We start from the raw sequence: 26451 nt of genomic DNA, 5'->3' as shown, positions 1-26451 counted from the left end.
GTCATGTGGGAGGAAACCGGAGCACCCGGAGGAAACCCACGCAGACACAGGGAGAAATTGCAAACTCCACACAGGCAGTACCCAGAATTGAACCCGGGTCGCTGGAGCTGTGAGGCTGCAGTGCTAGCCACTGCGCCACTGTGCCGTTCATTGACAGAAGGGAAGAAGAATAAAGGAGAGAAATTGCAGAACTATAGAACCATAGAAAAGTCACGGCACAGAAGGAGCCAATTCAGCCCATCATGTCTGTGCCAGTGGAAAAATCTAACCGCCCAATCTAATCCCACCTCCCAGCAGCTGGTCCATAGCCTGGCAGGTTACAGCACTTCAGGTGAAGCATGATTAAAGCAATGCAATCAAAGAGACATGGGGCATGTTTTTTGTGAGGTGACAGTAGGATTCACAAACCTTAGAAATCAAAGGAAACTTAGAGAATGCAGCAGTTGGGTAGGATGGACAGGCCAAGTGTCAGCTACTTGAGAAGACAGAAATGATGGTGGTCTTGAAAGCATAAAAGCAGAAGTGGAGGTTTGGGGTGAGGGAGAGGTGTAGGGAGGAAATCAAAAGGCCCATTGTCACACCATCTGCATCTGTCACTTCATGCCAGAACGCAAGCTGAGGGTGAATGGGAGTTGAGAAGAGGAATAAGTCAGTAGCTCACCATCATCCTCGATTGTCTCGACATTGCTGGATGCAATGGGCTCTGTTGCAATCGGCCCCATGATTCAGAGGACTATCTTCTCTGCCGGGCTGAGTGGATAGTAGAGGGGTGGTGGCCCCACTGCCTCCGCTTCCCTGGTTCTCTCTCCTGTTATGGGTGACCTTGTAAGAGAGAAGGAAGAGTATCAGTGATAGTGTGGCACTGTGTTTGAGTGATGTGCTTGTCATAGCTGAATAGCTGGAGGTATGTGGAGGCTTTGAGAGTTGGATGTGAGGTTAGTGTCACTGGAAGGTGTGTGAGGGTGAGATGAATGATAGGTGTGTGTCCTGAGTGCTAGTGAATGCTGCTGGGTGAGTGTTGGGGGTGTGGTGCATTAAGCAGCATGAGAGGTTGGTGGTTTGATGAGTATGAGAGGTTATGTGAAGATGCTTTCAGTGACCCAGACCACACCTGTGAGGTTGCTAAACTTTTTCCAACACTGCTGCCAGGTCCTCGGGGCTGGACTCCAGACATTTATCTCCCTGCCCACCTGTTCCTACTCCCTTAAGGGGTCTGGCATGAGGGCCCCAGGCCTTCCCCGTGGAATCATTGCTTCTCTCCTTGAGTCCACCTCTGATACCACTCCCTCCAGCACGGTTTCTGAGAATCTTGGAACCTCTGCCTGGTCTGGTGTACCATGTTCCTTCACTTTGACTGTATCACTATCAGTTATTTGCAGCCTTCAGTTAACCAGTGCAGCTTCCCTTGAAGAGAGGCAGACTGTCTTTAAGAGCTGAACGTTTGCTGAAACACATGCTAGTCTCGCACACTCTTAGGCTCCTTGTTGTGTGTGCAGCCAGCCAGCAGCTGCACGCTCCTATCATTTAAGTGAGTTAGCAGCACAAAATTTACATGTTGTCAACCTCCACAGGCACCGGCACTAGCTGGTCGCAAATCACTCCCCTGCACCCAAATGACAGCGCAATCGGATTTTTAGCCCAGCATTCGCAACTACCCACAACATCCACTATTAAAAATGAAAATTCTTTTTTGTGGCAGTAATGATCAAATTCCAGTATTATTGACAGTAAGCTTTGTTACAGACCTTTCAGGTTCTGTTACTATTTCCACTCTGTAAGTTTATCCCATGTTTACACGGCACATCACAGACAACAGCTGTTTCTCAGTTGCTTAGTTTGTGATTGATGTCAAAGATTAAGAGCAGCAAGAAACAGAAACAAAGCTGCAGATTTGGGACTTTCATACTGGGGATACTTTTTAATAGTTTACGATAAGCTAGCAGTCATTACCTAAAGGCTTTTGAAATCAACATAGTTATGTTGGACAAAATAATTTTTTTGGAGATGTAACCATGAATAACATAAAATAACTTCATTATAATTTTCATTTTTATTCACTGGTCCAAATTTATTTCTCTTTTATTTAAATTTTTTTCTAATTTCTTGTCATTTTTTTTTAAAGTTTAAATTTTTTTCAATGCATTCCTATTCAATTTTAAGCTGATAGCTTTGCTTTCTGGCAGTTTATTTATTATCATTTATACTGCTCGTCCTAAATATTCTCTCCATCTTCCCGCATTCTGCTCTTTCTTCACCCTGTTCACCCATAACCTTGCTCCCCATTCCCATTTCTCTACCTGCCCCCTTACCCTCTGTTCCTCAACTTCCATATATTTTTCTCCTCTTCTCTGGCTTCTTTCTCAGCACCGTAAATCTTTTTACTGGTGCTTGCCCTGGCCCCAGGGTTGCTTGTGCCTCTTCTTCCCCTCTCCCTATCCCTAATCTCCTCAATCTGATGTCCCATCTATCATTGCCTCCAATAACTTTACCCTAAATTCTTCTGCCAACCCTCCACCAACTTCCCTATCTCTTTTAAAGTCTTTTCTTCTCCCTGACCCTGCTGGCATCAATTTCCACACTCGATTCGCATGTTTTTTTAGAACATTACAGCACAGTACAGGCCCTTCGGCCCTCGATGTTGCGCCGACCTGTGAAACCATCTGATCTAAACTATTCCATTTTCATCCATATGTCTATCCAATGACCACTTAAATGCCCTTAAAGTTGGCGAGTCTACTACTGTTGCAGGCAGGGTGTTCCACGCCCCTACTACTCTCTGAGTAAAGAAACTACCTCTAACATCTGTCCTATATCTATCACCCCTCAACTTAAAGCTATGTCCCCTCATGTTTGCCATCACCATCCAAGGAAAAAGACTCTCACTATCCACTCTATCTAACCCTCTGATTATCTTATATGTCTCTATTAAGTCACCTCTCCTCCTCCTTCTCTCCAACGAAAACAACCTCAAGTCCCTCAGCCTTTCCTCGTAAGACCTTCCCTCCATACCAGGCAACATCCTAGTAAATCTCCTCTGCACCCTTTCCAAAGCTTCCACATCCTTCCTATAATGCGGTGACCAGAACTGCACGCAAAACTCCAGGTGCGGTCTGACCAGAGTTTTGTACAGCTGCAGCATGACCTCGTGGCTCCGAAACTTGATCCCCCTACTAATAAAAGCTAACACACCATATGCCTTCTTAACAGCCCTATTAACCTGGGTAGCAACTTTCAGGGATTTATGTACCTGGACACCAAGATCTCTCTGTTCATCTACACTACCAAGAATCTTCCCATTAGCCCAGTACTCTGCATTCCTGTTACTCCTTCCAAAGTGAATCACCTCACACTTTTCCGCATTAAACTCCATTTGCCATCTCTCAGCCCAGCTCTGCAGCCTATCTATGTCCCTCTGTACCCTACAACATCCTTCGGCACTATCCACAACTCCACCGACCTTAGTGTCATCCGCAAATTTACTAACCAACCCTTCTACACCCTCTTCCAGGTCATTTATAAAAATGACAAACAGCAGTGGCCCCAAAACAGATCCTTGCGGTACACCACTAGTAACTAAACTCCAGGATGAACATTTGCCATCAACCACCACCCTCTGTCTTCTTTCAGCTAGCCAATTTCTGATCCAAAGCTCTAAATCACCTTCAACCCCATACTTCCGTATTTTCTGCAATAGCCTACCGTGGGGAACCTTATCAAACGCCTTACTGAAATCCATATACACCACATCCACTGCTTTACCCTCATCCACCTGTTTGGTCACCTTCTCGAAAAACTCAATAAGGTTTGTGAGGCACGACCTACCCTTCACAAAACCGTGCTGACTATTGCTAATGAACTTATTCTTTTCAAGATGATTATAAATCCTGTCTCTTATAACCTTTTCCAACATTTTACCCACAACCGAAGTAAGGCTCATAGGTCTATAATTACCAGGGCTGTCTCTACTCCCCTTCTTGAACAAGGGGACAACATTTGCTATCCTGCAGTCTTCTGACACTATTCCTGTCGACAATGACGACATAAAGATCAAGGACAAAGGCTCTGCAATCTCCTCCCTGGCTTCCCAGAGAATCCCAGGATAAATCCCATCTGGCCCAGGGGACGTATCTATTTTCACACTTTCCAAAATTGCTAAATGCATGTGCATTTAGGTCACTGCTAAATTCGGCAGGTCCATGTTTTGCAGGTGAACATAGCTGCCACCTGAAAGAAATGGAGGTTTCATTTCAATTTTGAAATTAGGCTACAGCACACATTTCTGGACCCATTTCTGAAATTGGTGGCAAGTAGTCAGACCTTCTGTTGCCCCAAACATTTTCAGGCTTTAAGGGGACCACTGGAGATCACAGATGAAGCCTGCATGTGAAGAGCCATGACTGGCGAGCTGCTTCATGTGCATGATTGGCCAAAGCAGGCCAAACGTAAATTCAAAAATAAAAGCAAAATACTGCCGATGCTGGAAATCTGAAATAAAAACAGAAAAGTGCTGGAAATACTCAGTAGGTCAGGCAGCATCTGTGGAGAGAGAAACAGAGTTAACATTTCAGGTCTGTGACCTTTCATCAGAAGACAGACCTGAAAAGTTGGGCTGGATTTTACCAGCCCCCCCCGACGTTGTGGGTCATGGCGGGTGGCCTGGAAAATACCTCCAGGAGAGGCCCGGCACGAGCCTCAATGCCGGGAAAGTCGTTCCCCATATTACCAGCGGCGGTGAGGCCTCTTGGTGCCACCCCCCCCCACTGCACGGCGATGGGAACCTCTTTTCAATATGAAAATAAATGTTATTAAATGAATAAATACTTACCTCGTCAAGAGGGCCATCCCACTTAATTGTTCCGGCTGTTACCGGAACTCCTGTGCCTTCAGATCTCTGTTTGGAGATCCGAGCTGGAACATTGGTGGGGACGGGGGAGGAGTTAAGTTTTCAGGGTGAAGGGGGAGCGGGAAAAACTCTTGCGATTGGTGGAGGGGATGGTGGGAAGGGGTTGAAGATGAAAGTGAATAAAGTTCGATGGGGGGGGGGGTGGGCAGGACGGGATCAGAAGATAAGTTTTTTTGGGGGGAAAGGGAAATCAATAAAGTCTTTAGTCATTGGGGGAGTGGGAGAGGGTCTTTAATCATTTATTACATTTTAAAAATTAAATTTATAGTGTTTATTCCCTTAAACATATAACTGTAAAGGCTGGAAAACCTTTTCAAAATGGCACCAGCACCTGCGCAGTGGCACCATATGCCGTTGCTGGCGACGGTGCACCCGCCCCCGATAACATGGAGGGGGCGGGTGTTCCAGTCCCTCCATGTAAATGAGCCACCACGCTAAATATCCACGGAGCCAATCCCACGTGTGCGCACGGCCGCTTTTGAAGCTCACCGCTGCTGGAAAAATTCCGGCCGTTAACTCTGCTTCTCTCTCCACAGATGCTGCCAGACCTGCTGAGTATTTCCAGCACTTTCTGCTTTTATTTCAAAATAAATTTGTGTGCCCTGTTTTGACACTGTTCCCTATTTTCCTTTCCATTGAAATGAAGAAGAAAATAAGACATTGTGTAAAATGAGCTGCCACTTCACCACTAGCCTATTTCACGCATCTGGTGTTGGTCAATTTCACCCCTAAATCTTATTGTTGTGAAACTGTGCTATTGCTATTTCCTGTGTTTTGGTGGTATTTGGGCTGACAAATTGGAAGTGATGTTAAAAGAACTGCACTGTAGAATATTATGCAGTCACTGTGCTCAAAGCAATTTTCAAGCAGAAAAGATTTAATGCAAAAGTCAGTGGCATTACTTCAGCTTTGAATTTCTTTTGATCAGTGCTGCATTACCCACAAATGGGCACAAATAGTTTCTCTGCATTACGCCTCATTGCAGACTGCATAAAAGACTGCAGCTGTAACTATCCAGTTTTATTTAAAGCTTCTTGTAATTTGTGGAATCATTCTCTCCTTCCTGTGCACCAGATTCTGAAAAGTTAGTGAGACCATTTCAAATATCGTGAGCTGCACTGCATAAGTCATGATCTATTGCAAGAAATAAATAAGGGTAGCTTGTGATCAAATATTCCATTTAGATAAACAAAGCCTATGAACAGAGTGAATTGTTTACTCCCAGACTCATTTTGCTCTAAGGCTGGGAATTTCTATAATGTTTGAACGTTGAAATTTTGGAGTTCATGCTTTCTGTTATGAAAGGAAAATATATGACAACCTCTGTTGCCTTAGTGTAGATGTTCAATCACTGAGCCTCTGACAGATTTCAGCTCAGAAATCACCTAACTTAAAACATTCAATCTGCTTGAGTCTTTTCTGACGTACAATACAGTAGTGTAAACAATTTTTACTGATTTACATAGTATATTTTTCAGTGAAAATTATATCATTTAGCTTATTCTTCCACTCCAATTTCTATTTGAAAACATCTAATAGTTTCCAATGGATCATGGGGATTTTAGCTCAGGAATTCTGATCCCTGATGAGCAGAATTATGAAGTATTGTGGCGAGGATGTGTGCAGGAGGAGGGGTCAGAACTTGGGACAAAACCCTAATCCAGAACCAACATGCACAGAAAATGAAATAAAAACAGAAAGTTCTGGAAATACTCAGCAGCTCTGGCAGCATCGGTGGAGAGAGAAGCAGAGTTAATGTTTCAGGTCAGTGACCTTTCATCAGAACTGGCAAAGGTTAGAAATGTAATAGGTTTTAAGCAAATAAAGCGGGGGTGGGTGAAAAGAGAACAAAAGGGAAGGTGTTGATAGGACAGAGGGCCAGAGAGATTAACTGACAAGGAGGTCATGGGCCAAAGGCAAAGAGAGTGTGCTAATGGTGTGGTAAAAGACAAAGAATTAGTGCAGAGAGAGTGTTAAATGACAGAATAATGAACACCCCTAGCCAAAAGCACAAACATGAAAAAACCAGTGGGCAGGCACATGGGAAAAAAAAATGATGAAACAAAATAAAATAAAAGTAAAAATAAAAAAACGTAAAAATAAAAAAGGGCCAGTCATGCCCTGAAATTATTGAACTCGATGTTCAGTTTAGTAAGCTGTAGCATGCCTTCAGGACGATATAGATGGGCTGGTAAGATGGGCGGAGCAGTGGCAAATGAAATTTAATCCTGAGAAGTGTGAGTTGATGCATTTTGGGAGGACTAACAAGACAAGGGAATATACAATGGACGGTAGGACCCTAGGAAGTACAGAGGGTCAGAGGGACCTTGGTGTATTTGTCCATAGATCACTGAAGGCAACAGCACAGGTAGATAAGGTGGCTAGGAAGGCATATGGGATACTTGCCTTTATTAGCCATGGCATAGAAAATAAGAGCAGAGAGGTTATGATGGAGCTGTATAAAATGCTAGTTAGGCCACAGCTGGAGTACTGTGTACAGTTCTGGCACCACAGTATAGGAAGGATGTGATTGCATGGAGAAGGTGCAAAGGAGATTCACCAGGATGTTGCCTGGGCTGGAGCATTTCAGCTATGAAGAGAGACTGAAAAGGCTAGGGTTGTTTTCCTTGGAGCAGAGAAGGATGAGGATAGACATGATTGAGGTATACAAAATTATGAGGGGCATCGATAGGTTAGATAGGAAGAAACATTTTCCCTTAGCGGAGGGGTCAATAACCAGGGGGCAGAGTTTTAAGATAAGGGGCAGGAGGTTGAGTGGGGATTTGAGGAAAACATTTTCACTCAGAGGGTAGTTGGAATCTGGAACACATTGCCTGAAGAGGTGATAGAGGTAGGAACCCTCACAACATTTAAGAAGTATTTAGATGAGCACTTGAAACACCATAGCATACAAGGCTATGGGCCAAGTGCTGGAAAATGGGATTAGGATAGAAAGGTGCTTGATGGCCAACACAGACACGATGGGCCAAAGAGCCTGTTTCTTTGCTGTATAACTCTATGACTATGACTACTGCCTGGTAAAGTCTAAGACCCCAGAGATCTTATGAGGGAATGATGGCGAGTGATGACTTCACTGTTTCATTTATGAAGGAGTCTAGCCTCGAGGACCTGGGTGCTGTGCTACATGAAGGTCGATAACCCCACTTAAGTTATCAAGGTCAGTGAATGTATCTTCAAATGCTATATCCTACCAACAGCATCACTAGCCCCAAACACTGCTCATTGCATCATAGCCTCATCACTCACCGGCACCGGCACTCTATTATTCATGATTCATACCTAACATTCAAAGTTTCAACTTACCCTCACATTTAGCACTGCTGAAAGCCTCACATTCATATCTCACAGTTGCACACACTGCCAGCTAGTCAACCATGACAGCCACATTACCCAAAAACATTGCACCACACTGACTGACACACTTCCATCTTTCTTACATGATAGGATGGGACATAACCGGAGACAGCAAAAACTAATTGGAAAGGGTCGGGCACAGCTATATATCCTTACCCCAATTACACAGTGTTCAATATCATTCACGATTCCTCAGATACTGAAGCAGTCCCTGCCCACACACAGCAACAGCTGGGCAATATTCAGGCTTGAGCTGATAAGAGGCAAGTAAGTGATAGGCAATGACCAATTCCAACAAGAGAGAATCTAAACATCTCCCCTTGACATTCAACAGCATTACCATCACTGAATCCCCCACTATCAACATCCTGGGGATTACCATTGACCATAAACTTAACTGGATCAGCCATATAAATACTGTGGCTGCAACAGCAGGTTCGAGGCTGGGAATTCTGTGATGAGTAACTCACCTCCTGACTCTCCAAAGCCTGTCCACCATCTACAAGACACAAGTCAGTAATGTGATGGAATAGTCTCCACTTGTCTGGATGGGTGCAGCTCCAACAATACTCAAGAAGCTCAACACCATCCAGGACAAAGCAGCCCGCTTGATTGGCACTCCATCCATCACCTTCAACATTCATTCCCTTCACCACCGATGCACAGTGGCTGCTTTCTGTATACCAGATACAAGATGCACTGCAGCAACTTGCCAAGGCTCCTCGTTCCAAACCCACAACCTCTTCCACCTGGAGGGACAACGGCAGCAGACAGATGAAAACCTCCACCTGCAAGTTCCTCTCCAATCCACACACCATCCTGACTTGGGACTGTACCGGCATTAAGGTAGAAGATCAGCCTTGATCGAGTTGAATGGCAGAGCAGACTCGAGGGTCCAAATGGTCTACTCCTGCTCCTATTTTCTATGTTCCTATGTTCATCCCACAAACAAATGAAAAAAAGGAAACTGTGGTCACCATGATTGGAGTGGCCATCGCTGATGCCATGGCTAGTGACAAGGCTGAAATCACTGAAGATGATGATATTTTGATACCTAACATTGCACTTGCCCTTCATCCCACAATCTCCTCTGATTTACAAGTTGCAGGTCGTCTAAGCATGCACCTTGTTGGAGAAAAATCCAGATTGTGCCCAATTATTCAGCAAATTCTCCGGACTCAGACTTTGAGAATAAACACTTTATTCATGATATCATGGGGTGCACACCTTACCTAAAAGCGGTCCAGTGCTACTCCACCGGACAAAGGAAATCCACAACAGATATATAGTTACTCAGCCCATCCCGGCTGGACATAATCCAATCATAACGGTTATTGATTACATACATTACACATATTACCAATTAGATTACTCATTAGGCATCATGTGGCTACGTGATCAGCTCATGCAAGCCCCTGATCACCAATTGATAAGCTCAGGCCCCATCAATAATCCTAGATTCTTCCAACTGTCACTTTTAATTGGGCCTGCATTCCTGAGTGCTTCGTGCAGTCTGCAGTTACATTGATAAGAGGGGCCCTCTCATTGTCTGTGTTATGCTGTACCAAGCTCCAACTGTGAGCTAACTAATCTGTCCCACAATGCCTCGGTCAAATACTCCATTTTGTAGCAATATGTAGCTATACTTTCAACTCATATATGAAAGAATATATGTATACGTACTCACTAGGATTATATTAATCTACTTACTCAAACAACAGTTATAGAAGCAAAAGCTCAGCAAACTTCTCCCACACACCTCATGTTTTCCCTTCTCCCCTAACCTCAACCCTACCTTTGTGCTTCTCTCCTTTCAGATACCCAAGAACTGCAACCTGACAAACCAGTGGTGGAGGAGCAAGAGGTAGAAGAGGAGGAAAGCAGTGATGAAAAAATACCATTACTCAATCGCACACTTGCAACCAGCAGCTCAGATACTGGCACTATGTGTACTTTCGAAACAGGTTCTGGACTTGGTGAGACACCGGGCACAAGGGGTCTGCAGCCAGGGCCAGGAGGAAGGGGGCAAGGGTAGCACAGGTGTCAGCTCACTGAAGAGCGAGATCGCACATGAGTTCCAGAGGACTCATGAAAATTTCGATGGTCGGCATACCAGAAAAATGGTGATGGGTATGCACAGTGAAATCTTTGGTACATTCAGGAGCCTGCCAAAGAGTCTGTGGTCAATGTCAAGGAGCTTGGAGGAGTCTGGCACTAACTTGGCACAGGACTTTACACAGAGCTTGGAGCCCATTCTTTCCAGCATAGAAATGGTGGCCAACTCCTAAAGAATGCTAGTGGACCTGACCATAATGGAATGTCTGATGGGAGATGTCGCAGCCTCCATTGCAGCACTGGCACGAGCCACCTAATGCCAGAGTGCTGAAGCTCAGACTGAAGCCGTGCAAGGTCAGCTTACTGTCATGGAAGCTCAGACTGCTTTCATGCAAGCTCATCTTGCTTGGCTTTCAGAGAATCACAACAATCCAGCAATCAATCCTCCCAAAGATTATTCGGATTACTGAGGTGCCACGCAGGCCCCGAACCTCGAAAACCCCCCTCCACACCCGCCCCCACATGGGTGTTCAGTGCCTCCATGACGCAAGAACCTGCTGGCCTCGCTCAAGATGACAGCAATCATGCTCCCACCACTGCTACTCTGCCAGTGCCCTTGCTGTTGCCTGTCAGCTAACTAGCCCAGACTGCTGCAACCCATGCTTAGGTAGTGCTGTCCGAAGTCGGGTCTTCTAGGCTCAACGATGCTGGAGGTCATCTTGCAAGGCCATCATCAGTCTCCACCACTGAAAGTCAGCAGTTTTTCACCAGCCATGCGGCAGCCACTGGGGTAGCACTGCGTAGGAGCATTATGCCAAGCAAATGCATGTGGAAGATGGCACAAAGGGAATGCACAATGGTTGTTAGTTACCTTTTGCATGGAATGTTGAATTTTTATTTTGATGAATTTGGTTTGGAATATTTGTTTTGTGTTGGTTTTTATTTTTGCATTGTTGCCAGGCAGACACAATGATGGTCAATAACAGAGGGAAGATGAAGGGTTGGATTTTATAGGCCCCCTGAGACGGGGTCCAAGGCTGGGGGGGGCCCATAGAATCATGACGAGAGGCGGAGAGCCTGTTGCCTCCTTGTCTCCAAATGATTTTGTCGGGGCAGGATATGCTGATGATGGTCTTCCTGCCCAGAGGCCAACTGAAGCCCTTAAGTGACCTAAGAAGGGATTCTTCCCCCACCCGCTGGGCTTTAACCAGCAGCTGGGAGGTTCCTCCACCATGCGGGGAGGTCACCTCTAAATACGAGGCACCCTTCCTGTATGCTTGGGCTGGGGGTTGGGGGGGGGGGTGTCCCTCCTCCGTGGGCAATCTGTGGCTCACAGAGGACCTCCACCGGCAAAAACTGCACCTCCCTGGACGAGATGCCATGCAGCTGAATTTCATGGCCAACATGTGACCAAATGTGTACAATGAGGGCAGGTGCAAAGCCAGCTCCACATGTTCTTGCCAGTCAAATGAAAAATCCACCCTATTCTTGTTTCCTGTTTAATAGAAAATGTGCTGCTAGAAATTTTATTTTATATGAACTATCTGCCTATTTTTATCAATCAAATAAATTATATATTTTTCTTGATCCATCTTCTGTAAAGTACAAAAGGAGGCATCATTTACTTTTCCCAGTAATGAAATATAGATGTTGATAAGCATTTCTCCTGCACAACATTAACACAAATAAAGACATGTTTGCGCTGATTATATGTCACAAGACCGCAGAAAGATAAACTGGACAAGCAGATATTGATTTTTCACTCCAACCTACATTCTTTGAAAAAGACTGCAGCCTAGATACTTCTCCAGTTGGTGACTTTGCAGTGGGGTGGTCCGAATGCCTGCCAATGCAAAAGTACAACTAATCCATTGCTATTTTCTCCCAGAACATTCGTTGGCCATGCAGGTTGGGTCGGAGGCTGGAAAATCATCCTTCAATGGCTCACCGCCTCATGAATATTTGTGCCAATTGCTACAATTTTAAATTTTTGGCCCCAGCAGCATCGGATGTGTTTGGAAGAAAAGCAAGACTTACAGAAGGATGAAAGACAGGTCAGGTGATGGAGAAGTGCTGTGCGCCATTCACATCTGCAGGTAGCGATAAATGTGACTGATATTTGCAAACAGTTAGAGTGAGTGGAGGATCCTATTCCTAAAGGGAGATGGAACAACTCGCATATGTAAAAGCCAGCCAAACATAAGGTTGGAAGTACCTCAATCACAGCATCTACCTTTAGGGCTACCTCATGTCAAGGTGATCAAGAATCAGTATCGTCTCATTAGTTACAGATACCAAGATACCATCAACTGTTTTTGCAGGCCCTAGCATATTAACCTGGCAATAACTGTCTTCTCAGTGTTTGGGTCAGCAGATAGGCAGATTTACACTTGCAGCTACCATACAGTATAGGACAGGCATATCCAGTTATAACAATGTCCAGCCATGGCCTGAAACTTGTCTTCACCACTTTGCAGGTGTGCTGCAATGCTGATGTATGAGGATGGTGTGGTGGGGTGGCACAGAGAACCACCATCCTCACAGCCATCTCATGCAGCACCACCTCAACCTCAGCAGCCATTAACGTTATTTATAAAGTGGAGGTAGATAAATTCTTGTTAGGCAAGGGAATTAAAGTTTATCGGTGTTAGATAAAGAGCACAGCTGACTGGTGAGTAAGTCCTGGTGGGTATTTTTCAAACTCGATTGAATTGTAAGTCATTGTTTTAACAAGACTTAGTTGATTTATTTTTTTTATTATAATTGTCTTCTAAAGTTTTAAATTTAAAGGATTTAGTCATGACAGGAGAGCTTAAAGCCGTGGTTTGCTCCTCTTGCTGCATGTGGGAATCCGGGAACATTTCCAGTCCCCGGGACCAGCATGCGTGCAGGAAGCATGTCCAGCTGCAACTCCTGGAAGCTCGGGTTTCAGAGTCTGACAGCATTGTGGATAGCACGTTTAGAGAGGTGGTCACACCGCAGCTGAAGGGACTTGAGGAAGGAAGGGAATAGGTGACCACCAGGCAGTCCAAGAGAATCAGACAGGTAGTTCAGGAGTCCCCTAGGGTCCCGCTTGCAAATCGGTATTCCATTTTGGAGGCTGATGAGGCTGGTTCCTCCAGGGAGTGCGGACAGAGCCAAGCTTCTGGCACCACAGGCAGCCTGTCTGTACAGGAAGGGGGAAAGAGAGGAAGAGCAATAGAAATAGGGGATTCTATAGTCAGGTGAACAGATAGGCACTACTGTGGCCATCAACGTGACTCCAGGATGATGTGTTGCCTCCCTGGTGTCAGGGTCCGGGATGTTACTGAACGGCTGCAGGGCATCCTGCAGGGGAAGGGTGATAAGGCAGAGGTCATGGTACATGTTGGTATCAATGACATAGGTAGAAAGAGCGATGAGGTCTTGCATCAAGAATTCAGGGAGTTAGGCAGCAGACGAAAAAGCAGGACCCCTCGGGTTGTAATCTCTGGATTACTCCCAGTGCCACGTGATAACGAGTATAGAAATAGGAGAATAGCACAGATGAATGCGTGGCTTAAGAGTTGGTGCAGGAGGGAGGGTTTTAGATTCCTGGACCACTGGGACCGTTTCTGGGGAAGGTGGGACCTGGACAAGCGGGACGGTTTACATCTGAACCAGAGGAGGACTAATATCCTTGCTGGCGGGTTTGCTAGTGATATTGGGAGGAGTTTAAACTAATTTGGCAGGGGGAGGGGATGCAGACTCCTAGCAGAATAGGGACACAGCGAAACACAGGAAAGCGAACTAGTCAGAGGGAATACAGCGGAAGTAAGTTTCAAGGGAGTAAGACCAGGATGGATGGCCTCTACTTTAATGCCAGGAGTATTCCAGCTAAAACGGATGAGTTAAGGGCAAGGATGGACACGTGGAATTGTGATATAGTAGCCATCACGGAGACATGGTTGAGGGAGGGGCAGAATTGACAGCTTAATATCCCGGGATATAGAATCTTCAGGCGAGACAGAGGAGGGGGTAAAAGAGGAGGGGACATTGCAAATATTAGTTAAGGAGTCAGTTACTGCAGTAAGGAGAGATGATATCTTGGCGGGGGCATCAAATGAAGCTTTATGGGTAGAGTTTAGGAATAAAAAAGGGACAGCCACATTGCTAGGTGTTTATTATAGACCCCCAGATAGCCAGCGGGAAATTGAGGAGCAAATATGTGTGCAATTTGCAGAGGTGTGTAAAAATAATAATAGGGTAATTATATTAGGTGATTTCAACTTTCCCAACATTAATTGGGATACTCATCGTGTTAAGGGCATAGATGGAGTGGAGTTTTAAAATGTATACAGGAGAACTTTTTAGCTCAATATGTAGAGGATCCAACAAGGGAGGGTGCAGTGCTGGACCTAATTCTGGGGAATGAAGCCGGACAGGTGGTTGATGTGTTGGTGGGAGTGCATTTTGGTGATAGCGACCACAACATGGTACAATTTAAGCTTGCTATGGAGAAAGAAATAGACAAGTTGCAAAAAAAGGTTTTGGATTGGGGAGAGCGAATTTTAGTAAAATAAGGCAGGATCTGGCCAAGGTAGACTGGAAAGAGTTACTTGTCGGGAAATCGACAGAAGAGCAGTGGGGGGCATTCAAAAAGGAAATGGCGTGTGTACAGGACCAACATGTTCCATCTAGGGTAATAGGTAGGAGCAACAAACCCAGAGCACCATGGATGACCAGAAACATTCAGGGTATGATGAGAAGGAAGAGAGGCTTTTAGCAAATACATGGAGAGCAAATCAACGGAAGCAACAGTGGAGTACAGAAAGTGTCGGATGGAGCTTAAGAAAGCAATTAGGAGAGCAAAGAGGGGATATGAGAAAGCTCTGGCTGGTAAAAGTAAGGAAAATCCCAAGATATTCTATAAGTATATCAATGGGAAGAGGATAACCAGGGAAAGATTAGGACCCATTAGGGACCAAGGAGGAAATCTGTGGGTGGAGCCAGAGGACATTGGTAGGGTGTTGAATGAATACTTCACATCTGTCTTCACTCAAGAGAATGAGGATGTAGATATGGAATTCAGAGAGAGAGACTGTGAGGTTCTTGAGCAAATTGTCATAGGGAGTGACAAGGTATTGGAGGTTTTGGAAGGCTTAAAAGTGGACAGATCTCCAGGTTCGGTCGATTTGTGTCCCAGGATGCTGTGGGAGGCGAGGGTGGAGATTGCAGGGGCTCTGACCCAAATTTTTCATTCCTCTCTGGCCACGGGGGAGGTGCCAGAGGACTGGAGAACAGCTAATGTGGTCCCACTATTTAAGAAAGGTTGTTGAGATGAGCCAGGGAACTACAGACCAGTGAGTCTCACGTCAGTGGTCGAGAAACTATTGGAGAAAATTCTGAAGGAGAGAATCTATCTCCGCTTGGAGAGGCAAAATTTGATTAGGAATAGTCAGCATAGCTTTGTCAGAGGGAGGTCATGCCTAACAAATTTGATTGAATTTTTTGAGCATATGACCAGGTGTATAGATGAGCGTAATACAGTTGATGTAGTTTACATGGATTTCAGCAAAGCCTTTGATGAGGTCCCACATTGGGAGACTTATCAAGAAAGCAAATGCACATGGGATACAGGGTAACTTGCTAAGGTGGATTCAAAATTGGCTTAGCTGTAGGAGACAAAGAGTGATGACAGACGACTGTTTTAGTGACTGGAAGCCAGTGTCCAGTGGCGTACCACAGGGATCTGTGCTGGGTCCCCTATTGTTTGTCATTTATATAAACGACATAGATGACTATGTGGGGGTTAGGATCAGTTAGTTCGCGGATGACACAAAGATTGGCCGAGTGGTTAACAGTGAAGTTGAGTGTCTTGGGTTACAGGAAGATTTTGATGGGATGGTCAAATGGGTAGAAAAGTGGCAGATGGAATTTAACCCTGAAAAGTGTGAGGTGATACACTTTGGAAGGAGTAATGTGACACGGAAGTATTCAGTGAATGGCCTGACACTGGGGCGTTCCGAGGAACAAAGGTACCTTGGCGTGTTTGTCCATAGATCTCTGAAGGCAGAAGGGCAGGTTAATAGGGTGATGAAAAAGGCATATGGGATATTTGCCTTTATCAGTCGAGGCATAGATTACAAAAGCAGGGAGGTCATGTTGGAGTTGTATAGAACTTTGGTAAGGCCACAGCTGGAATACTGTGTACAATTCTGGTCGCCACATGGAAGGATGTGATTGCACCGGAGGTGGTGCAGAGGCAATTCACCAGGATGTTGCCTGGGATGGAACATTTAAGCTATGAAGAGAGGTTGGATAGGCTTGGGTTGTTTTCACTGGAGCAGAGAAGACTGAGGGGTGACCTGATCGAGGTGTACAAGATTATGAGGGGCATGGACAGGGTGGATAGGGAGCAGCTGTTCCCCTTAGTTGAAGGGTCAGTTATGAGGGGACACAAGTTTAAGGTGAGGGGCAGGAGGTTTAAGGGGGAGTTGAGGAAGAACTTTTTTACCCAGAGGGTGGTGACAGTCTGGAATGCCCTGCCTGGGAGGGTGGTAGAGGCGGGTTGCCTCACATCCTTTAAAAAGTACCTGGATGAGCATTTGGCACGTCATAACATTCAAGGCTATGGGCCAAGTGCTGGCAAATGGGATTAGGTAGACAGGTCAGGTGTCTTTAATGCATCGGTGCAGACTCGATGGGCCAAAGGGCCTCTTCTGCACTGTATTATTCTGTATTCTGTGATAGATGGGATTGTGGAATTCAAGACACAAACAGATCAGCCATGATGTTATTGAATGGTGGAGCTGGCTCGAGGGACCAAATGGCCTACTTCTGCTCCTAATTCATATGCTTGTATGATCGTAGGAGGTTATTTCAGGGTTGCATGAGGACTCATTCCTCCATCTTCCGATGGAGCTCTGCTTACTTGTTGCAAAAATTGAGAAATCATAAGACGATAATAAAACTTCTTGCCCAGAATTCTATTTTCCACATTCAAAATTATTAACAGGCAGAAAATTACAGCATGAATCTGGGAGCCATGAGGGCTAATGGATGCAGTCATCAACAAATTCAGAAGTTGAGATTAATGCTTAGATTCACAGTCAGTGGCGCAGAGCTACCATCGCTGGAGCTGAAAGCCTTGCATTTGTGAGTATTGAGTAGTAGGACTCTTGAGAGAGAATGAGGCTTCTGGCATCACTTGGGCAACAGAGGTTGGCATAGGAAGCCCTGATGAATGTACAAATGCCAGCTGAGGGAGTTGACTGGGAAGCAGTCTACTCTGACATTGGACAGGATAGCAAGGAGGAGCTTCAGCAAATGGAGGAGACCAGAGGAGCACAGCGAGGGGGTGTAAATGACAGAGCGCCAGTGCCATCGGAGGCTCCGCTTACCCAGGCAGATGGTCTCAGACCTATGTGCTCTGATCTGCAATGACCTGAGGCCTCGCGACCTCCACAGCAGTCCCCTACCTGCAGCAGTCAAGATTAATGTCGTCCTGAATTTTTATGCATCCAGATTATTCCAGGGTTCAACTGAGGACCTGGGTGGTATCTCGCAGTCATCATGCCATCAGGTAGGTCATGGATGCCATATTCTGGAGGGTGGGGGACTATATCCATTTTGAGACAGATGGGCTAGCGCAGGCACAGAGGGTGTTGGGGTTTGCTGCCATCAATGGATTCCTTCGGATCAAGGGGGTCATCGATTGCACCCACATAGCTATCAAGGCACTGACAGAGCAGCCAGCCAGATTCCTGAACAGAAAAAGCATCCATTCAATGAATGCCCAGCTGGACTGTGACCACAGGAAGTTCATCTTGCAAGTCTGTGCCCAGTTCCCAGGCAGCTTTATCCTGTGAGAGCACCAGGTGCTTCACCTCTTCAGGCAAACATCTCCACTCCATGTGTGGTTGCTGGAGGATTAGGGTTATCCCTTGAGAAAGTGGATCTCGATGCCCATCTGGTACCCAGACACGAATGCAGAGAGGTTCTACAATCAGAACCATCTCCTAACACGAAGTTGCATTGAACAGACCACTGACATCTTGAAGATGCGCTTCCGTTCCCTCGACCAGTCAGGTGATGCACTCCAGTACGAGGTAGCCGGAGTGTCTCGTATCATAGTTGTCTTCTGCACCCTGCACAACATGACAATACAAAGAGGACTGGAGCTGTAGGACGAGGAGCACCTGGAACGTCACTCTTCCTTGGAGGACGACAGAGAGGAGGCAGAAGAAGAGGAAGAGGAGGACCACATGAGTGTTCCCGAGGAACTCAGCACCCAGGCATTGGAGGATGACCACCGAGACTGACCTAGGTCTCATGGTAAGCGGCAGGCTGACATGGCCGCAAGGGGGACATTAATTCAACAATGTTTCACTGGAGCGCCTCTCAGCCCTTATGACAGATGACTCTGTAACTCACTTTCCATCAGAGAGAAAACCCATCTAGCAAGCACACAAATCTGAAGAATCCTATTATCACCCAAAACCATTGAGAATGTAGTCTCCACTGCCAACATTCTCCTACATCACAGACCATGGCACCATAGCAAACTCAGGCACCCCCCAGCGCACCCCTGCCCCTTAATTCCATTTCCATTTTGGCATCAAGCAATAATAACACACAAGTATGATCAAAAGCATAAGCAATTTTTATTACAAGAAAAAACAATGAGAAATCAACACCCAGGTGACCCACAGGGCTGAATTTTATCAGGCCATCGCAGGTCCTGGTGGCGGCATCGGAACTGGGGGCCATTGCTGCACCTTGTGTGTGAGGTCGGCCAATCGTAATCACATGGCGGCCGGCCAATTAACATAACCAAAGCATGAGGCCTGTCCGATTGCAGGACGGAAGCGGGCTGCAAGGTGCTGATGGTGGTGCCAGATGGCCAGAATGCAGGTTATCAATGCAAACCCCCACCTGCCAAGAATGAGGCATGTTAATTTTGTCATATGAACATTGATTTTAAACTGTTGCTGGAGTGAGGAAAGGACTTGTTAAAAAAATCACCAGACACTTGGCTGGAAAAACATTTGCATACTAACAGAGAGTGCTTGGAGAGACAAAGAACTATTCCCTAGTTCATTTAACCCAAAATCGATTGTGATCACCAGACATTGAAGGTGAGGAAGCTCACATTCCAGGATATCTGCTAAAATGGCAGAGGCCACAAACAGAGGTGGTCAAACCAGCTAGTCACATGACTAACCAGCTGGGCAATCTGGGGTTTTTGAACTAGCCACAGGACAGTTTGAATTCAGAAAGCAGTTTGAAACTGAAGCTGAAACAAGCACGTCTCTCGCCGGGCTATCTCTCTCTCTCTCTCTCTCTCTCTCTCGCTTTCTCCCCAAGCCACCGGACCCACAGAAGACATATAAACCTCAAGAGAGAAAAGACTCCGACATCGGAACAAGTTGAAGCATGCACGGGGCACCAACGAATTGCAAGACTTACTGGCAACCAAAGACTCCACATTGAACTTAAAGGACTTTAACTACCAGATATTGCCTCAAACTCATGGTCGCATCTCATATTTGTAGTCGTTAACCGAATTAGAGTTTAAGATTACTAAACGTCTAACTTGCTTGTTTAAATCTAAAGAAACTTGTTTGATTTCTTTGAGTCCAAGTCTCAGCCGGCCACTTTAACTGCCTTGCCAGTTTTTCAAAAGACAGAAAAAAAGCCTCCACATCTCCTTCATTGAATTTTGGGATCAGTTGAGAAAGTTCTGACAATTCTGTACCCAGCCCTGAATTATGCTCCTCCATATTGGCCATGCTTTCACTGGGGTTACTCTGTCACCCCCTAGTTAACTGAAGCTGCTTCAGCTCTCTCTCTTCGCATTCTTTCTGAAAGGTGAACAAGGATTCACTAAGGGGGAGCTAAAAACATGATGTTTTCAAATGAATCCCTGTTATGGTTAAACCAGGCAAAGGCTGAGAGGGAACCCACTAGACCCCTTCTCACCTGGTTATAACAGAAATTTGGGGGCGAGCGTCAGTGAACCCCAGTGAAAGCATGGCCAATATGGAGGAGTGTAATTCAGGGCTGGATACAGAATTGTTAAAACTTTCCCAACTGATCCCAAAATTCAATGAGGGAGACGTGGAAGCACTTTTTTGTGTCTTTTGAAAAACTGGCAAGGCAGTTAAAGTGGTCAGCTGAGGCTTGGACTCTGTTGTTACTGAGTATATTAACTGGAAAAGCCCATAATGTTTATTCCATGTTGCCAGATGAACTGATAAAAAATTCTATCTTCGGGGCATAAGAGTTAGTACTGGAAGCCTATTGCCAAAAGTTTAGAACCCTCAAGAAGCAAGTTGATCAAACGTACCTAGAGTTTGAGAGAAATAAGCAGCTGGCTTTTGATCAGTGGCTGAGGGCTCTTAAAATACAGCTCAGCTACGAAAATCTCAGAGAAGTAATTTTGCTAGAGGAATTTAAAAACTCTGTCCCACTCTCGATAATGACACATGTAGAAGAGCCCAAGGCCCATAGAGGCCAGCAGGCAGCAGTCCTGGCCGATGAGTTTGCTCTCATTTATAAGTCAGTTTCCCAGGGGAAAACTTTCCTAATCACCCCCACAAATCCAAAAAGGACAAAGGGTGGGAAGGTGATAGAAGCCCAAGCAGTCCTGGGACGGAAGGTAAAGCAGGAGACACAGGGGGCCGTCCTCCAGCCAAAAAGGAAGGTGCTGTGAGTAGGAGTGAGACCCAGAGACCTGTGTGTTTCCATTGGAAGAAAGCAGGACATTTATGAATTGACTGCTGGATACTAAAGGGAAAACTTGTAGGGTTAATCAGGGCATACTTGCTCTGTTAAGGAGAAGGGACCCTGATGGAAAGCACAGCAGAACAAGCTGTGGCTTTAACTGCAGTAAGAGTGAGACCCAGGAAGTCTACCACTGCAAGTGCAGGAAAAAGTAATAGGATTCCTGAAGGTTATCAGGGTTTTGTGTCTGAAGGGAGAGTAACCCCATACCCCTCAAGTGTGGCAAGCAAGCCTATAGCAATCCTCAGGGACACAGGGGCCACTAGATCACTTTTACTGGGAAAAGGCCTGACCTTTTCCCCAGAGAGTGCAGAAAATACCAGAATGGTGGTGAATGGTATTGGAGGGCAGTGTATGCCTGTACCTTTACATTGGCTGCACTTGGAGTGCGACCTAGTTTTGGAACCAGTGACCGTAGGGTTGTCCCTAGTTTGTCTGTGGACGGGGTTGACCTACTCCTGGGTAATAATCTGGCAGGGATGAAGGTAGTAGCTTCCCCAGTAGTGAAACAGAGACCTCAGAAGATCCGAGAGACAGGGCACTGGCAGGAGACCGTCCACTGCTGTTTCCCTGAATGTGTAATGAGTGAGACTGTGATTCTGTCTACCCAGAAGAGACTGAATTGGCACTGCAGGCAGATGGCCATGAGGTCTGTCTATCTGAGACGTTCTTTTAAATGTTAGAAGACCCATAGAACCATAGAAAAATTATAGCACAGAAAGAGGCTATTCATACCGTTGTGTCCGTGTCGGCCGAAAAAAATAGAAATTAGCCGCCCAATTTAATCCCACTTTCCAGCACCTGGTCCATAGCCTTTCCAGTTACAGCACTTCAGGTGCATGTCCAGGTACCTTTTAAAAGAATTGAGGGTTTCTGCCTCCACCACCATTCCTGGCAGTGAATTCCAGACACCCACCACCCTCTGGGTGAAAAGGTTTTTCCTCATGTCCCCTCTAATCCTTCTAACAATCACCTTAAATCTCTGTCCCCTGGTAATTGACCTCTCTGCTAGGGAAACAGATGCTTCCTGTCTACTCTATCTAGGCCCCTCATAATTTTGTACATCTTTATTAAGTCATCCCTTAGCCTCCTCTGTTCTAAGGAAAACAACTCTAGCCTATCCAATCTTTCCTTAAAGCTGCAACTTTCGAGCCCTGGCAACATTCTTGTAAATCTCCTCTGTACTCTCTCTACCGCAGTTATGTCCTTTCTGTAATGTGGTGACCAGAACTGTGTGCAATACTCCAACTGTGGCCTAACCAGCGTTCTATACAGTTCCAGCATTACATCCCTGCTTTTGAATTCTATACCTCGGCCAATAAAGGAAAGCATTCCATATGCCTTCTTCACCATTCTATCTACCTTTCCTGCCACATTCAGGGACCTGTGGGCATACACTCCAAGGTCTCTCACTTCTTCTACCCTTCTCAATATCCTCCCGTTTATTGTGTATTCCCTCACTTTATTTACCTTTCCCAAATGCATTATCTCACATTTATCTGGATTGAATTCCATTTGCCACTTTTCTGCCCACTCAACCAAATCATTGATATCTTTCTGGAGTCTTCGGCTATGCTCTTCACTACGAACTACATGGCCAATTTTTGTGTCATCAGCAAATTTCCCAATCATGCCTCCCATTTAAATCCAAATCATTTATATATAACACAAACAACAAGGGACCCAACACTGAGCTCTGTGGAACGCCACTGGAAACAGCTTTCTATTCACAAAAGCATCCATCGACTACTACTCTTTGTTTCCTGGCCCTGAGACAATTCTGGATCCAATCTATCCCGTTCCCCTGTATCCCATGGACTTTCATTTTACTGACCAGTCTGCCATGTGGGACCTTGTCAAATGCCTTACTAAAATCCATGTAGACCTCATCCACTGCACTTCCCTCATCAATCCTCTTGCTACTCCCTGAAAATACTCAATTAAGTTGGTGAGACATGACCTTCCCTTAACAAATCCATGCTGACTATCCCTGAATAATCCGTGCCTTTCTAAGTGGCAGTTTATCCTTTCCCACAGAATAGATTCTAACAATTTACCCACCACAGAGGTCAGACTGACTGGCCTATAATTATTTGGTCTATCCCTCGCACCCTTTTTAAACAATGGTACAACATTCGCAGACTTCCAATCGTCTGTTACCTCTCCTATATCTGGTGAGGATTTGAAGATGATCCTCAGAGCATCCGTTATTTCCTCCCTGGCTTCCTTTAACAACCTGGATGCAATCCATCCAGCCCTGCTGATTTATCCACTTTCAAGGATGTCAGATCCTCTAGTACTTCCTCTCTCGTTATGCTTATCGTATGTAATATTTCACATTCCTCCTCTTTAATTACAATGTCTACATCACCCCTCTCCTTTGTGAAGACAGAGAGAAAAAAACTCATTAAGAACCCTGCCCATATCTTCTGCATCCACGTATAAGTTCCCTTGTACATCACTGATAGGCCCTACCCTTTTCTTAGTTATCCTTTTGCTCTTAATGTACTGAAAAAACATCTTTGGGTTTTCCTTGATTTTAACTGCCAATAATTTTTCCTGTCCTCTCTTTGCTTTTCTAATTTCTTGTTTTACTTCACCCCTGAACTTTCTATACTCCTCTAGGCTTTCTAAAGTATTAAGTTTTTTGTGATCATCATAAGTTTTCTTTTTCCACTTTAACTTACCCTGTAAGCTTCTAGACAACCAGGGGGCTCTAGATTTGGCAGTACCACCCTTTATCTTTGTGGGGACATGCCTACACTGTACCCGTAGAATTTCGCTTTTGAATGCCTCTCACTGGTTTGCCACTGATTTTCCTTCATGTAACTGTATCCAGTCCACTTTCACCAGGTCACCTCTCAGCTTCTTAAAATTCGCCTTCCCCCAATTTAAAATTCCTACTCCTGTTTTATCTTTGTCCTTTTCCATGATTATGCTAAAACTTACTGTATTATGGTCACTATCTCCAAAATGGTCATCCACTGTTACTTCCTCCACTTGCCCAGCTTCATTATTGAAGATTAAATCTAGAATTGCGCCCCCTCTCATTGGGCTTGTTACGTGCAGCTAAAAAAGTTCTCTTGAATGCAGTTCAAGAATTTGTCTCCTCTGTGCCCTTCACACTGTTTGTTTCCTAGTTGATATAGGGGTAGCTGAAATCCCCAACTATTATTACCCTATAGTTTTTGCACAAATAAATTTGCCTACATATTTGTTCTTCTACCTCCCTCTCACTATTTGGGGTCTATAGTATACTCCTAGTATCGTGGCTGCCCCTTTTTTATTTCTGAGCTCCACCCACATGGCCTCATTTGATGATTCATTTAGCATATCATCCCTCATCCAAGCTGTTATTGATTCCTTAACTAATAATGCTACACCGCCTCCTTTTTTTATCTCCCTCTCTATCCCACCTGAAAATTTTATATCCAGGGATGTTGAGTTGTCATTCTTGCCCCTCTTTAACCTAGGTAATGAATTAAATGGATCTTCCTTAGCTGAGGCTCAGTGAGCCGACCCAGTACTGAGAGTGTTAGCACAGGCTGCCCAGTCTGAAATTGAAGCAGAGGGTGTCCCTGATTGCTACTATTTAAAGAATGAGGTACTGATGAGGAAATGGAGTTCTCCTCACAGACCTGAGAGCGAGTGGACAGTGGTTCACCAATTAGTGGGGCCGCAGACGTACCAGAGAGAAATAGTTAGAATGGCCATGAGATTACAGTGGCTGTACATGTCGGTATACAAAAAACCAAAGCCCGCATAAGACAGCAGTTTGACTGGCCAAAACTCCACAAAGATGTAGTGGAGTACTGTAGGAGTTGTCACATATGCCAGGTTTCAGAGAAACCCCAACCTACGGTGAAATCTGCACCCCTACGTCCTGTATCCGTGTTTGGAGGACCCTCCAGCAGGGCGCTGGTGAACTGTAATGGACCCCTGCTGAGAACAAAAGGGGACATACAGGCACCAGGCTGGCAACAGTCTAGAAAGGAACGGGGAAAAAGGGAGTGAGAGGGCAGGTTAAAGGAAGTCCGGGAAGAATCTCGGATGAAAGCCCTTACTGTCCAATCAGCCAACCCTGAAATGTTTGAAAAATTAGACCCCACATCCTCCTATGTAAATGCAGAAACTAGAAGCACCCCACAAGAGTTGCTAACAGCATTTACAGGTGCCTGCAGAGACAAAGAAAGTCCTCAAGCGGGTAGAGAAACCATGAAGGTGATGCCTCAGTCGAAGTGCCGCAGGGGAGAGCAGTAGAATCTGGACAAATACCTGCAAGCAGGTGTGTCCCAGAGGACAAAGGGAAGATTAGCAAAGAATTCACCCCCAAAGTCAGGGAAAAAGTGAACCAGCCATCCCCTGAGGTGAAAAGCCCTTGCATGATTCATCAAGGCACTGAAAGAGAGTTCAGAGTGGAACCGCCCACTGCCGCTGCCCCTGAACAGAACTCCAACCTCGGGCTAATTAAACTTAACCTCCCCCCACCCCCTGCAGACCTCAACAAGAACAAAGCCCACTTAGGCGGTCATAGAACAGTGCAAACTGAAAAAATTGTCCCAAAAACCACATGTTTATTGGGATGCCAGAAAGTGCTGTTTAAAGCAACAAGGCCACCAAGAAAAGACAGGCTATAAGAATTGTTAGTGTTCTGAATGAATGAGAGAGATGTATGTGTGTGTTCCTGTCCTTATCTTCTCTCTATTCCCTTCTAATGAAATGCTCTTTTTAAAAACAAATCACATTTCATTCTGCTGGGTGTGGAGGTGTCTTGTAGACCCCCACCTGCCAAGAATGAGGCATATTAATTTTGTCATATGAACATTGATTTTAAACTGTTGCTGGAGTGCAGAAAGGGCTTGTTAAAAAAATCACCAGTCACTTGGCTGGAAAAACATTTGCATACTAACAGACAGTGCTTGGAGAGACAAAGGACTATTCCTTGATCCACTTAACCCAAAATGGACTGTGATCACTAGACATTGAAGCTGAGGAAGCTCACATTCCAGGGTAACTGTTAAGATGGCAGAATCCACAAACAGAAGTGGTCAAACCAGCTAGTCACATGACTAACCTGCTGGGCAACCTGGGGTTTTTGAACTAGCCATAGGACAGTTTGAATTCAGAAGGCAGTTTGAAACTGAAGCTGAAAAAAGCAAGTCTCTCACCTGGCTGTCTCTCTCTTGCTTTTTCCCAAGCCACCGGACCCATAGAAGACAAGTAAACCTCAAGAGAGAAAAGAGTCCGACATCGGAACAAGTTGCAGTGTTCACTGGGCCCCAACGAATTGCAAGACTTACCGACAACCAAAGACTCCACATTGAACTGAAAGGACTGTAACTACCAGATATTGCCTCAAACTTTTCCCCTTT

The sequence above is a fragment of the Heterodontus francisci genome, chromosome 1 (assembly GCF_036365525.1).
Source record: "Heterodontus francisci isolate sHetFra1 chromosome 1, sHetFra1.hap1, whole genome shotgun sequence".
Taxonomy (NCBI): Eukaryota; Metazoa; Chordata; class Chondrichthyes; order Heterodontiformes; family Heterodontidae; genus Heterodontus; species Heterodontus francisci.
This window is presented reverse-complemented; position numbering follows the sequence as displayed.